This window comes from Hyla sarda, chromosome 7 (genome assembly GCF_029499605.1).
Source record: "Hyla sarda isolate aHylSar1 chromosome 7, aHylSar1.hap1, whole genome shotgun sequence".
Lineage (NCBI taxonomy): Eukaryota > Metazoa > Chordata > Amphibia > Anura > Hylidae > Hyla > Hyla sarda.
In genome coordinates this window covers 31698118-31712278 of record NC_079195.1, presented here as the reverse complement: position 1 = coordinate 31712278, position 14161 = coordinate 31698118, and the positions used below count along the sequence as shown (strand labels likewise).

At 42.8% G+C, this 14161-nt stretch overlaps 1 non-coding gene across 1 annotated transcript; it reads right to left on the bottom strand.

The window, feature by feature from the left end:
* Positions 1-1654: 1654 nt before the first annotated feature.
* Positions 1655-1769, bottom strand: LOC130283646 (U5 spliceosomal RNA). The gene has a single exon (XR_008846767.1). It is a non-coding gene; the product is annotated as a U5 spliceosomal RNA (small nuclear RNA).
* Between the last annotated feature and the right edge of the window lie 12392 nt (positions 1770-14161).

The window sequence follows — 14161 nt, the reverse complement described above, 5'->3', positions numbered from 1 at the left end:
CACGGTGACACATGCAAAGGAAGCCCTCAGCAGAGTGGGTTAAGGCCAGATTTTTTTCTTTTCTTTTCTTTTTTTATTGAAAGCCGAGGTACGTGCTCTCAAATCACCCAAGTGCAAGTAAAAAGTGCAAGTGTTCACACAAAAAACCGTGCACGAGGATTCGGTCTATCACAAGCCCTTCTCCGAAAGGAGAGAGGCCCCCCAACAAACCAAACCCTTCGCCTTCGGGCCAAAAGGCACCTGCCTTAAGGTCCGGGTAGAGTGAAGGCAGAGGTGCACAAGTGCCCGGGGAGTGGTGACCCCAGGGTGCCGGAATTCACTTGGGATTGGCAACCCCACTTGAATGAAAGCACATAGCACGCACTTTTTCTCTCACTCTTCTGGGCACTCACCCTTAGTATCCCGGCCTTCCGGCTAGGATCGGGGAATTTTTATAGATCCGGTCGGATGTCCGGGCAGTATTACACACTGCGCACATCCATTTATTTATTTTTTTGTCACTGTGTCCACTTTTTGTGTTCGTTTGTTCACTAGGATTTGGTAGGGTGCGGTAGCCCTTCTGGGTGTCCCTCCTGACAGTCTAGGGGAGGTGTGTGTGGCCATTAGGTTCCTCACCTCCCTGCTATACCCTGTGGCATCCTGTTTCGGCAGGATGCCAAACTGGTTACTGCAATCCTTTTCTGTGAGAAATACTTCATTTTCTAGAAAAATTTCAGGGAAGCCAACATTTACAGCCACGACTGTATGTATTCCAGGTCCAACCCGGCTCACAGAAAGTGCAGACGTCTGCAGAAAAGGACAATAACACCAACTTTAACAACTGCTCTTGTTCTGCATCATGAAACAAAGCTAAACCGATTCAGTTTAGTGATCAGGACTTTCCATCACTAGTACAGTGGTCCCTCAAGTTACAATATTAATTGGTTCCAAAACGACCATTGTATGTTGAGACCATATCTCTTTGGAAACCTGGTGATTGGTTCTGAAGCCCCAAAATGTCATCCAAAAGTAGGAAAAAGTGAGGATTAAAGAAAAACAAGTAGATAACTAATATAGATAAAGCAAGTCCTTACATATAAAAGTGAAAAAGATCTGCTGGGAGCTGTAAATCACTGACTATGTCAGTGTTTCCCATCCAGGGTGCCTCCAGCTGTTGCAAAATTACAACTCCCAGCATGCCTGGATAGCCAAACGCTGTCCAGGCATGCTGGGAGTTGTAGTTTTGCAACAGCTGGAGGCACCCTGGTTGGGAAAGAATGGTCTATATGAGGACAGGAGCTTCTTCTGGGTCCTGCACAGTACCTGCAAAATGTAGCCACCCTCACCTGGTGTCCAAAGGAGAAGCTAACCCTGGCCCAGGTAAAGAGTACAGAACATGTAATACCTCCCTGTACTGTAGGGGGCGCTACCAGACACCAGTCAGTGCATACACTTCAGTAATACAGGTGTAAATGCCCATTCTGATTGGTCAGTTCTTTCAGCCATTGACACATCTCACATATATGGACTGTCTGTAACATTGTATGTTGAATCTGGTTTCAAGTTCCAATGGTCCAGAAAAGATCATAGAATGAACTATTGTAAGTTGAGGCGATTGTAAGTTGAAGACTCACTGTAATGCCTATATTCAATCTGCTTTTTACCATGAATGGGAAGCCCAGTTTTCACCGAGCATCAAAAAATTATAAGAAACTCATAATTGTTCCTCTCCACGGAAATCTTTAGTAAAAGGCGAAAGATTTTTTCGATATGAAGAGAAACCAGAGTATATACTTTATACAGGGTCCCGACACGAGCCGGGATCTCTGCCCTGATCATAACACACAGGGAGAGGATGGAATCCATGTCTGTATTGTGTATATGTCACATTCTACATCATCCGGATACAATGTATCTGATCATAATAAACATTACAACAAAAAGGAACAATAACATGAAATAAATAGTTACAACTATAAAGTTGCAAGACATGTCCGGTGCATCCTGGGTAAATATGCAAATCAGAGCCGCAGGACGTCACTCAGGTTGTGTTGTATGTTTGTGTACTATAACGAAGAAGAGAAGCACCTCCCCTCCCCCTTGTCCGCTGTCTGACTTTCAATAAAGCTTCAGGCTGCTGACTCCCCTCCTTCCTACTTCTTTCCCTGTTTGCAGCTCCATTGTGCTATTGTCTAAAGTAAAGATTAATTGGAGATTTTCCTATCCTTGGTGCCGGTTTTACTGGTTCCTTGGTGACAACCTGGTTAACGCCAAGTTGTTTGCCGGGAACACTTTCGGTCCCTGAGTAGCTTCGGCGAAAGGGGACATTGTACCTGGGACCTTGCAGGTGCCTTTTGGCCTGGAGGCGAAGGGTTTGGTTTGTTGGGGGGCCTCTGTCCTGTTGGAGAAGGGTTTGCCATAGACCGCATCCTAGTGCACGTTTTTTTGTGTGAACACTTGGACTTTTTACTTGCACATGAGCACGTACCTCAGCTTTCAATAAAAGAAAAAAAAAGAAAAAAATAAATAAAAGGATTGCAGTAACACATGTTTTGCTATACACATCTTTATTCCCTTTCTGTGTATTGGAACTAAACCAACAAGGGGGGGGGGGGGGAAGCTAATTGGACATAATATCAACAAACTCCAAAAATTGTCTGGACAAAATTATTGGCACCCTTTCAAAATTGTGGAAAAATAAGATTGATTCAAACACGTGATGCTCCTTTAAACTCACCTGGGGGCAAGTAACAGGTGTGGGCAATATAAAAATCACACCTGAAAGCAAATAAAAAGGAGAGAAGTTCACTTAGTCTTTGCATTGTGTGTCTGTGTGTGCCACACTAAACATGGACAACAGAAAGAGGAGAAGAGAACTGTCTGAGGACTTCAGAACCAAAATTGTGGAAAAATATCAACAATCTCAATGTTACAAGTCCATCTCCAGAGATCTAGTTTTGCCTTTGTCCACAGTGCGCAACATTATCAAGAAGTTTGCAACCCATGGCACTGTAGCTAATCTCCCTGGGCGTGGACGGAAGAGAACAATTTATGAAAGGTGTCAATGCAGGATAGTCCGGATGGTGGATAAGCAGCCCCAAACAAGTTCCAAAGATATTCAAACTGTCCTGCAGGCTCAGGGAGCATCAGTGTCAGCGCAAACTATCCATCAACATTTAAATGTAGAATCAAAGGCGAATGACCAGGGAGTCAGGAGTTTGTCTGGCGCAGAGAGGAACCATCAGACAGCCAAGTAAAATCAATGGATTTATTAGATGCAACGCGTTTCGCTGCGCATGCGCAGCTTCATCAGGCATGACAAGGGGAGGCTGGTAACAGGTATATATACCTCCAGGAATTAACCATTAGAGTGCTTTTTGAAAAGAGTTGTTACATAGAATTACATATCCATATGACAATATATGAAAAAAATATATAAATAAACAGAAATCACAAAAATAGTAATAAGACAGCAATAAGAAAGCACAATGCAATCCTATAAACATATGTATATAAATATATATAATATAATTATAATTATCGCATGTGATGTAAATGTAACACCACAAGCGACTCAAGAAATCGCACCGCTAAATCGCCGGTGCGGCATTCAACAGCACAAGTTGGATATTATTTCAAAAAATATATATGGTATAAAGAGTCATGTCAATTGATTCAAGAGATAGAAAAATTATTATTTAATTGTATATCGCTACCTTATTAAAAAATAAAATAGTAAAAAATAGGTGACAGTGCGATAAACCAAACCGCAACTGATCAAAAAGGAAATGTATGAACACTACTTAGAGAATAAGATGAACTCAATTAACTAATGCGGTATTGAATACAGCAACCGGCGAAAACGCGGGGTGTGAATATTCGTACAAGAATCCGGATTAACAAACAATAAATAAATTAAAATTACAAAAATGTTTATATGTAAAAAAGAAAGGGAAATAAACAAAACTTAGATAATAAAACATAAGGGATAAATAAATACACCATGGGGCGCTCCAGGGTGAACAATACAGAAGGAACAAATAAAAAATCAAGGTATAATATTTTCAAAATTAATCCATATGGAAAGATGGGAAATTTTTAAATCCCAAATTATCAAATTATTTAACTGTATCGATACATTCATTAAAACCTTGAGGGTGCAAGGTATGTAGTTTGTGAATCCAAAAGGATTCGCGATTGTTCAGTCTTTGTATTCTATTGGGTAAATGAGTGGGGATAGTTTCTAAAATAATTAATTTTAAAGTTTCAGTGTTTTTTTGATGATAGAGAGTGAAGTGACGGGAAAGACTATGCAACAAAAAACCATGTTTTATGTTCCATCTGTGTTTGTTCATCCTGGAGCGCACCGTTTGTGTGGTACGGCCAACGTATTGGCGATCGCAACCACAGGTTAATAAATAGATAGCAAAAGTGGTGTCGCAATTTAGTGAATCCTTAATTTTAAATGTTTGTTGTGTAAAAAAGGAAGAAAAAGTATCAGTTTGGATGATCCATTCACAACAGAGGCAGCGACTTTTTTTACAAGGAAAACAATATGGTTTAATAGAACAGGAATTCTGTGGTGTACGATATTCGGAAAATCTGCTGGGGGCTAATAAATTGCTGAGATTTTTAGAACGTCTGTAGGTGACATTAGGGACTGGGGGAATTAATTGGTTTAGAATTTTATCATTTTGGATAATGGACCAATTTTTAGTTAATATTTTTCTAATATTAGATGCCTCAATATTGAAATTCGTAACAAAATTGTATCTAAAGGGGTTATGAAGCTGATTAGAACTGGATTTTTTTGAAATAGATGTAACCAAATCAGATTGTTTTTTATCTTTCACCTTCATATATGCCTTAGTAAGAAGCGATTTAGGATAGCCCTTTTGTATAAAGCGTTGTTTTAAAACCTCAGCTTGAGAGATAAAATCTGAATCGGAGGTGCAATTTCTACGAATTCGTAAATATTGGCCGAATGGCACCCCTCTTAGCCAGCTTGGATAATGTGCACTGTCGAACTGTAAAAAACTGTTAATATCGACAGATTTGAAAAAAGTCTTCGTAGAAATAGTGCCATCGACTGTTTTGTGAATGTCAAGGTCTAAAAATTGGATGGAATTTTCTGCATAATGCATAGTAAATTTTATACCCCATGTGTTAGTGTTCAACTCTTGTACAAAGAGGTCAGCTTCATGTTTGGTACCTACCCAGATCAAAAAAAGGTCGTCTATATAACGACGAAAGAAAAAAACGGACTTAAAATATAGGGACTGTGCCATGGCAAGGGACTCGAATCGCCCCATGAACAAATTAGCGTAACTAGGGGCGAACCGAGTCCCCATGGCACAGCCCCTATTCTGCCGATAAATGGTGTGATTGAATTCGAAAACATTATTAAGAAGAATAAACCTAATAGACTCCAGTAAAAATTCTGACTGACTGGGGTTAAGTGAAGGGTCCTCTTGCAAGAAATGTTTAATTGCAGGAACACCTAAATCAGTGGAGATGTTAGAATAAAGGGAGCACACATCCAGGGTAAGAAAACTATAATAGGGGGGTAGGGATAGAGCATGTAATTCAGAAATAAGTTGGGCTGAATCTCTCAGATAAGATGGTAATTGTAAAACAAAAGGTTGAAGAAATAGATCTATAAAGTGAGAAAGGTTTGCAGTAATCGAACCAATACCTGAAATAATAGGTCTACCAGGGGGGTTGATTAAACATTTATGTAATTTGGGTAGATAATAAAAAATAGGTAAATTATAATTTTTAATATTGAGAAATGTGTGCTCCCTTTTATCCAACAATTGTTTTTCTGTAGCTCCACCTATAAGCAAACAATATTGTGAAAAAATATGAGGGGAAGGGTCATAAGAAAGCGGAGTATAATATTCAAGGTCTGATAAAATTCTAAGGGCTTCATTTTTATAATCAGCCCTATTCAAAACAGCAACCCCCCCACCTTTATCTGCAGGGCGAACAATAATAGATTTATTGTTCTGTATGGATTTAATTGCAATTCTCTCAGCAGAAGTTAGATTATCGTTTTCCTTAAAAATAACAGATTTATCACATAAATTTGAAAAATCCTGCATGACCATATGATAAAAAGTCTCAAGATGGCTTCCACGATTGTGTAGAGGGTAAAACGAAGATTTGGGTTTTACTGGTACATGACGAGCTGGAGGCATGTCAACTAGTGTGGTAACAGGAGTTGAAGTGTTATCAATATTAGAATTACAAACTCCCAAATTCGAAATTTGGGGGGTATTAGTAGTTTGATGGTCCGATCTGTTCTGGATAAAGAAGTGACGGCTCAATGTTAATCTACGAATAAAATCGTTTAGATCTAAAAATAACTGAAAATCATTCGGACGTGCAGCAGGACAAAAAGACAGCCCTTTCGCGAGTAAATTCGTTTCATTTTCGGAAAGTATATAGTTAGATAAATTGAAAATTTTTATAATTTCTTTTTTTGTTATTAATTTTTCTGTCTTTGAGGTAATTGTAGAGGTGGGTTGGCGTTTTCTCTGACCTCCTCTGCAACCTCTGGGTTTTCCTTTCTTTTTATAGATTGTGTTCGATTTGATGTCTTTATGAGGGGGTAATACTGGGTGATCGTGCGTAAGCGTACATCCAAATTGGCATTGCACGCTAGAGTGGCATCTGTAGTGAGAGGGCAATTGTAAAAAGAAGATGAGGAGGTGGAAGCAGGAGTATAACTCCCTGGGGTATCAAGCGTGTCATATTGTGAGCTATCAATGAGTGTGGAACTCATGTCAGACATAGAAACCTCGTGCACCGTGAGAAGGGAGGGATCAATGGAGCAGTCGAGAGAATTACAAGGCTGCCCAACATGAAGACCCCCCACTGAAGACCTGCCTTCATATTTCTTCTGCTCCTAACCTTGTTGTGTGTGGGCGCACAACCACCTTCGGTAAGCGGCTTGGGAATCACTTTCCCCTACCCCCACCTGCAAGATCTACTGATCCCGCACATGAGGCGCCTTCCTTCCTTTCTCTAGATCAACATTTAAATGAAACGCTATGGAGGAGACCCAGGAGGACCCCACTGCTGACAGAGACATAAAAAAGCAAGACTACATTTTACCAAAATGAACTTGAGTAAGCCAAAATCCCTCTGGGAAAACATCTTTTGGACAAATGAGACCAAGATAGAGCTTTTCAGTAAAGCACATCATTCTACTGTTTACCAAAAACAGAATGAGACCTACAAAGAAAAGAACACAGTACTTACAGTGAAATATGGTGGAGGTTCAATGATGTTTTGGGGTTGTTTTGCTGCCTCTGGCACTGGGGGCCTTCAATGTGTACAAGGCATCATGAAATCTGAGGATTACCAATGGATTTTGGGTCGCACTGTACAGCCCAGTGTCAGAAAGCTGGATTTGTGTCCAAGATCTTGGGTCTTCCAGCAGGACAATGACCCCAAACATACATCAAAAAGCCCCCAGAAAAGGATGGCAACAAAGCACTGGTGAGTTCTGAAGTGGCAGAAATGAGTCCAGATCTAAATCCCATTGATCACCTGTGGAGAGATCTTAAAATTGCTGTTGGGAAAAGGCGCCTTCCAATAAGAGAGACCTGGAGCAGTCTGCAAAGGCAGAGGGGTCCAACATTCCGGCTGAGAGGTGTAAGAAGCTTATTGATGGCGGGTCCCCCGTGATCAGACATCTTAAATATATACCAGGCACATCAATCGGAGAGACCCCCCCCCCTCCCCAACGTATATTTATCCAACAGGCAATGCTAAAGTCATTATACGGCGTCAGGAAGAAGTCAAATCTTCGAAATCCGGTGTGTACCAATTTTTCGCAATGATTTGCACAACCAAGTAAGTTTTTTCCAAGCAGAGGACAGTGATTGGCTGAGTGCAGTATGACTGGCCCAACAAAAAAAAAAAGCACCATACACCTAGGACAACATATATGTAACACCAAACTCCATGGGGAAGTTACTCCCCTCAGAGATAACTCTGACTAAAGACTCCCTATAAAATAAAACTTTTATTCCATTAATAAAAATATGAATTTGTGCTCGGTGGCCACTAGGTGGCAGTGGTGTATTGAAATGACAGCACTGTGTATAGTCACGTTCTAATGAATGAATTTTAGTCCGTGTATCTGTGCACTTATAGGATTGGGTAGCTGGATATATGTTTGTACTGTCAGCTGACTTATAGATACCAGCATTCCATATGCTTAATTTGAACGTATGTCACAGTGCTGCTCTAAAATATTAATCCTCCTTCCTAACATTTAACCATTAGATAGCTTTTTCAAAGGGCGCGATGCCACTGCCATCTAGTGGCCACTGAGCACAAATTCATATTTTTATTAATGGAATAAAAGTTACGTTTTATTTTATTGGGAGTCTTTAGTCAGAGTTATCCCTGAGGGGAGTAACTTCCCCAAGGAGTTTGGTGTTACACACAGTATGACTCACCGACCACTGGCAACCAAGAAGAGGATCGTGGGGGACGCCGGAGTGGGTAACTTGAGGCACCGGAGGGGGGGGGGGGGGCAACGGAAGGTATGTACCTGTTTATTTTTATACTGCAGGCAGTATGACGGGCACAGCCGTAATGCCTCCTCCCATAGACATGAATGGAAGGGGCGTGACGACTAGTACACAGGAGTCAGTTTTTTTGAGGAGTCAGTTTTTTTTATCAAAAACCTGATACAGACACTGTATTGCAAAAATGTGGCGTGAACCCAGCCTAATTCAGCATGGCCAGGTCATCCAACCCCAGAAAATATTCTGGAATCCCCACACTTAGAGGATGGTCGCCTAGTTTTCAGCAAATAGATATGTGACACAGTGTTTATTTAACCCCTTGGAGGCGCAAAAAAACTTTTCCCCATTAACAGAACTACCACAGGATTATTTTTTGCTGAACATTTTAATAGCACCCTTCACTTTGCCATATAATGTATTGTGAAACCATAAAAAATATTCCTGGTCTGAAATGAAAAAAAATACTAATAATATAATTATTTGGGATTTTGTTTTTAATGATTCCACTCTGCAGTAAAAATTACATGTTTTCTTTATTATTGGGGTCAGTACGATTACAGCAATGCCAGATTTATATAATTTTGTTATGTTTTAGTATGAAGGCGTAGTACACACACAAAGGAGTTTCCGAGCGGAATTCAGCGGAAAAATTCAGCTTGGAAATTCTGTTGCAGCAGAGTCCTATAATTTTCAATGGGATTTTGCTGCACATTGCACACGGCGGAATCTTAATGATGGAAACATCTGCCACATATATTTTCCAATTCCGTCCTCCCCAGAGAGAATTGACGTGTAAATATTTTTTGCAGAATCTGCTCAGAAATGCATTACCATCTATGAGATCATTTCTAATAGGTCCTAACACCAGCATGTTATACCACCAGCAGTGGAGTATCCAGCTTTCAAATTTTTTTTTTTTGGGGGGGGGGGCACACTGGGGGCCAGAACAAAAGTAGAGGGGGGCAATTGTAGCAACGCTTCATCTTCTATGCAGTTTTCAAAGCTGTCACCACATGCTGTTTGGCACATGTGAACATGCCTTTAACCTGTTAAGGACCCAGGGCGTACCTGTACGCCCGTGGGAATTTCGGTCCCCGCCGCGCGCCAGGCGGGGACGGGACCGGGGTGACTGCTGATATCTATCAGCAGGCACCCTGCGCAAATGCCCAGGGGGGTCATCAGACCCCCCGATGTCAGCGATCGCCGCAAATCGCAAGTGAATTCACTCCAGCGATAACGGTGATACGGGTCACGTGTGACTCGCTGACCCAGAGATACATCGTGATCGGGGATGTAGGATATGCACCCCAATCACCTCCTGTATCTATCAATTTTGTCAGATGTGCAAAAAATGTCCGGGTCCTACAGTGAAAATTGGCTGGGTCCTTAAGAGGTTAAGGATGCAGCCTGTTTTGATCTTAAAGGGGTACTCCGCCCCTAGATAGTTCATTCCCTATCCAAAATATAGGGGATAAGATGTCTGAGTGCGGGGGTCCCACCGCTGGGGACCCCCCCAATCTCAGCTGTGGCACTCCGAACTTCGCTCCGTGCCAGATGACTGGCGAGGCTCGTGCCATCGCGGCCATGCCCCCTCAATGCAAGTCTATGGGAGGGGGCGTGATAGCCATCACGCCCCCTCCCATAGACTTGCATTGAGGAGGTGTGACCATGACATCACGAGCCTCCAGCGCTGCACCCGACGCACTTAACGAACACTGGGTGCAGCAGGGAGACCACGGGGGTTCCCAGTGGCAGGACCCCCATGATCAGACATCTTATCCCCTGTCCTTTGGATAGGGGATAAGATGTCTAGGAGTGAAGTACCCCTTTAAGGACACAGCCACATTTTTCAAATCTGACCTCTGTCACTTTATGCATTAATAACTCTGGAATGCTTTTACTTTTCATTCGGATTCCGAGATAGTTTTTTCCTGACATAGTCTACTTTAACATAGTGGTACATTTTTCCACTATGGATTCCATTGAGGTTTTTTGTCCACCAGCAAAAACGCCAGAAAAACTGTCACAGCTTTTTCCTGCATTTTGCCAGTTTTTCTTGTGATTTTGCTGGTGTGTGTAAACAGTCATTTTTGTACCCTATGGCATTTATTTTACTGCCTTCAGGTACTTCTCCATGGGTCGGATGCAGAGCGCCTGGGCAACAGAGTGTAAGGAGGTAAGGAGTGATGTATAACATATACATATACAGGGTGCAGAGCATCACTACTTACCTCCATCAGCTGTATAACATACAGGGGTGCATAGTGTACCCATGTATACTATACAGGAGCCCAGGAAGAAAAGAGTTAACCCACATTGCTGCTGAGAAATTCTGGGTTAAGTCTTTGTGCGCTATCCTGTATATACATCTATAGATGACTGTATATGCAGGATACAGTAGGCAGACGTCAACAATTGGAGGCTTCCTTTCTGTGTTTAGGAACACAACAGGGAAGAGCGCCAAAAATGTACTGACCTTTTTTTTGTCTTTTTTTCTTCTCATTTTAGATACGTGAATGTGGAGGACTATGTCAGATTCGGTGGATTGCGAGACGATGAACAGCGTTTTTTTAAATGTAAATAAAAGGGTTAACGAGGGATGTGGGGGGAGTGTTTTTTTAAATAAAAAAATGTGTTGTGTTTTTTATAATTGAATTTTCAGACTTAGTAGTGGAAGCAGAATCCATCACTAAGCTGTGGCTTAGCATTAGCCCCAAAATCAGTTAGCGCTAACCCCCAATTATTACCCCGGTACCCACCATCACAGAGGTTCCGGGAAGAACCGGTACCAACAGGCCCGGAGCCTCAAAAATGGCGCTCCTGGGCCTAGGCGGTAACAGGCTGGTGTTATTTAGGCAGGGGAGGGCCAGTAACAATGATCCTTGCCCACCCTGGTAACGTCAGGCTGCTGCTGCTTGGTTGGTATCTGGCTGATACTGAAAAAATGGGGGAAACACTCACGATTTTTTATTTATTTATTTAAAAAAAAAGCATAAGGTTCCCCCTATTTTCAGTATCAGCCAGATACCAACCAAGCAGCAACAGCCTGACGTTACCAGGGTGGGCGAGGACCATTGGCCCTCCCCAGCCTAAATAACGCCAGTCTGTTACCACCCAGGCCCAGGAGAGCCATTTTTGATGCTCCAGGCCTGTTGGTACCGGCTCTTCCTGGCACCCCTGTGGCGGTGGGTACTGGGGTAATAATTGGAGGTTAGCGATAACTCATTAGTCCTCCCCATTCATGTATCTGAAATGAGAAAAAAAGAAAAACAAGAAATATGGGTTAACACATTTTTTGCGCTCTCCCATGGGGAGAGTGCACATAATGCAGTGTGTTCCTAAACAGGGAGCCTCCAATTGTTGCTAAACTACAACTCCCATCATGGGGGCTGTAATTAAGCAACAGCTGGAGTTTCCCTTTTTCGGAACACACTGCCAGAAAGGCTCTGTTCCCATTATGCAAAACGCATATTGAGAACAATGTCAGGCCTGGACAGTGTAGCTCTGCCGCCTAATGAAATCATCACTAGGGGCAGAGCAGTAAAGGTCGCAGGGGGTCTCAGGAGTGAGACCTCCTTTCGATCTATCCCTCTGCCCTTGGACTACTACCATCATGGGACAGAATCTGTCCCATGATGGGAGTAGTTGTAGTACCGCAGCGCTGAGGGATGGCACTTGCACATCCACGGCTGCGGGACTTTTAGGACTACTACTCCCATCATGGAAAGACTCCATCCATAATGGGAGGTATAGTCCAGGGGCTGAGGGGCAGATCGCAGCAGGTCATTCTGCTGAGACCCACTGCGATCCGCATTTATTAAATTAACAATCAGGCAGCACATGCGGCTACACTGCGCTCCCCTCCGGCTTCAGACTGGGGATTACTGTATACACTGTCATAATTCATAATCCCCACCGCCGGGAGACCGGAGCTTTGATTGGTGAATAGCTTTTCACTTATCAGAGCTTCCGTCTCCCGGTGGTGGGGTTTAAGAATTATGACAGCTGTATACAGGAGCCTGGAGCCGGCTTGTTTACTTAATAAATGCGGATAGCAGTGGGTCTCAGCATAATGACCTGCTGCGATCTGCACCTCAGGCCTGAGACTATGACTCTCTGTCCACGATAGGAGTAGTAGTCCTAAAATTCCTGCAGCCAACTACTCCCATCATGGGACAGACTCTGTCCATGATGGGAGTTATAGTACAGGGGCCGATCGCAGCAGGTAATTCTCCAGAGACCCGCTGCGATCTGCATTTATTAACTGTAAAAGCCGGCCGCACATGCGGCTACACTGCGCTCCCCGCTAGCTCCTGAATAAGCTGTCATATTTCATAATCCCTGCTGCCGGGAGATGGGAGCTCTGATTGGGAAGCAGGTGGCATTGCCTGGAAAATATTTTTTTTAAATCAACTGGTGCCAGAAAGTTAAACAGATTTGTAAATTAGTTCTATTTAAAAATCGTAATCCTTCCAGTGCTTATCAGCTGCTGTATGCTCCACAGGAAGTTGTATTTCTTTTTGAATTTCCCATCTGTCTGACCACAATGCTCTCTGCTGACACCTCTGTCAATTTTAGAAACTGTCCGGAGCTGAAGAGGTTTGCAATGAGGATTTGCTCCTACTCTGGACAGTTCCTGACATGGACAGAGGTGTCGGCAGAGAGCACTGTGGTCAGACAGAAAAGAAAAACAAACAGAAAAGAACTCCCTCTGGAATATACAGCAGCTGATAAGTACTGGAAGGGTTAAGATTTTTAAATAGAAGTAATTTGCTAATCTGTATGACTTTCTGGCACCAGTTTATTTTTACAGTGGAGAACCCCTTTAAGGCAAGTGATTTAATGACAGACACACTCCTGTTCTCTAGTAGTGGTTGCTGCACACAGCCAAAATGTGTCTTTATGGATATTAAAGTGTACCCTTCTGGGTGTCCCTCCTGGCGGTCTAGGGAAGGTGTGTGTGGCCATTAGGTTCCTCACTTCCCTACAACCCCTGGGCATCTTGGCTTCGGTCAAGATGCCATCAGTATACGGCTCCTTGGCTGATACCTTGGTTAACGCCTAGATTGAAGCCAGGAGCATTTTCGGCCCCTTAGTAGCTTTGGTGAAAAGAGGCATCGAACCTGGATCCTTGCAGGTGCCTTTTGGCCGAAGGTGAAGGGTAGGTTTGTTGGGGGGGGCTCTCTCCTGTTGGAGAAGGGCTTAGCGATAGACCGCATCCTTTGTGCACGTTTTTTTAGTGTGACACGTTTGCACTTTTTCTTGCACTTTGGGTGATAGAGAGCACTTGCCACGGCTCTTAAAAATAAATTTAAAAAAAGTACCTGTCATCAACAAAAACTTTTTATATAATGTAGAAAATAACATTACATGTATATTTGTATTATACATTGGTTAAAAAATATGTATATTTTTGGGTGAAAAAATGCTGTCCCTGCAGCTATTGCCTGTGTGTCTCTATGAGGAGTCCAAAAACAGGAAGTGAGGACAGGACAAGCAGGGCTCTGTGCAGTCTCCTGGCTTGTCATCCTGATGTGTGAGCCTATAGCATGTCACAGAGCCTAAGTGTACAGAGCCCTGCTTGTCCTCAGTGCACAGAGCCCTGCTTGTCCTCAGTGTACAGATCCCTGCTTGTC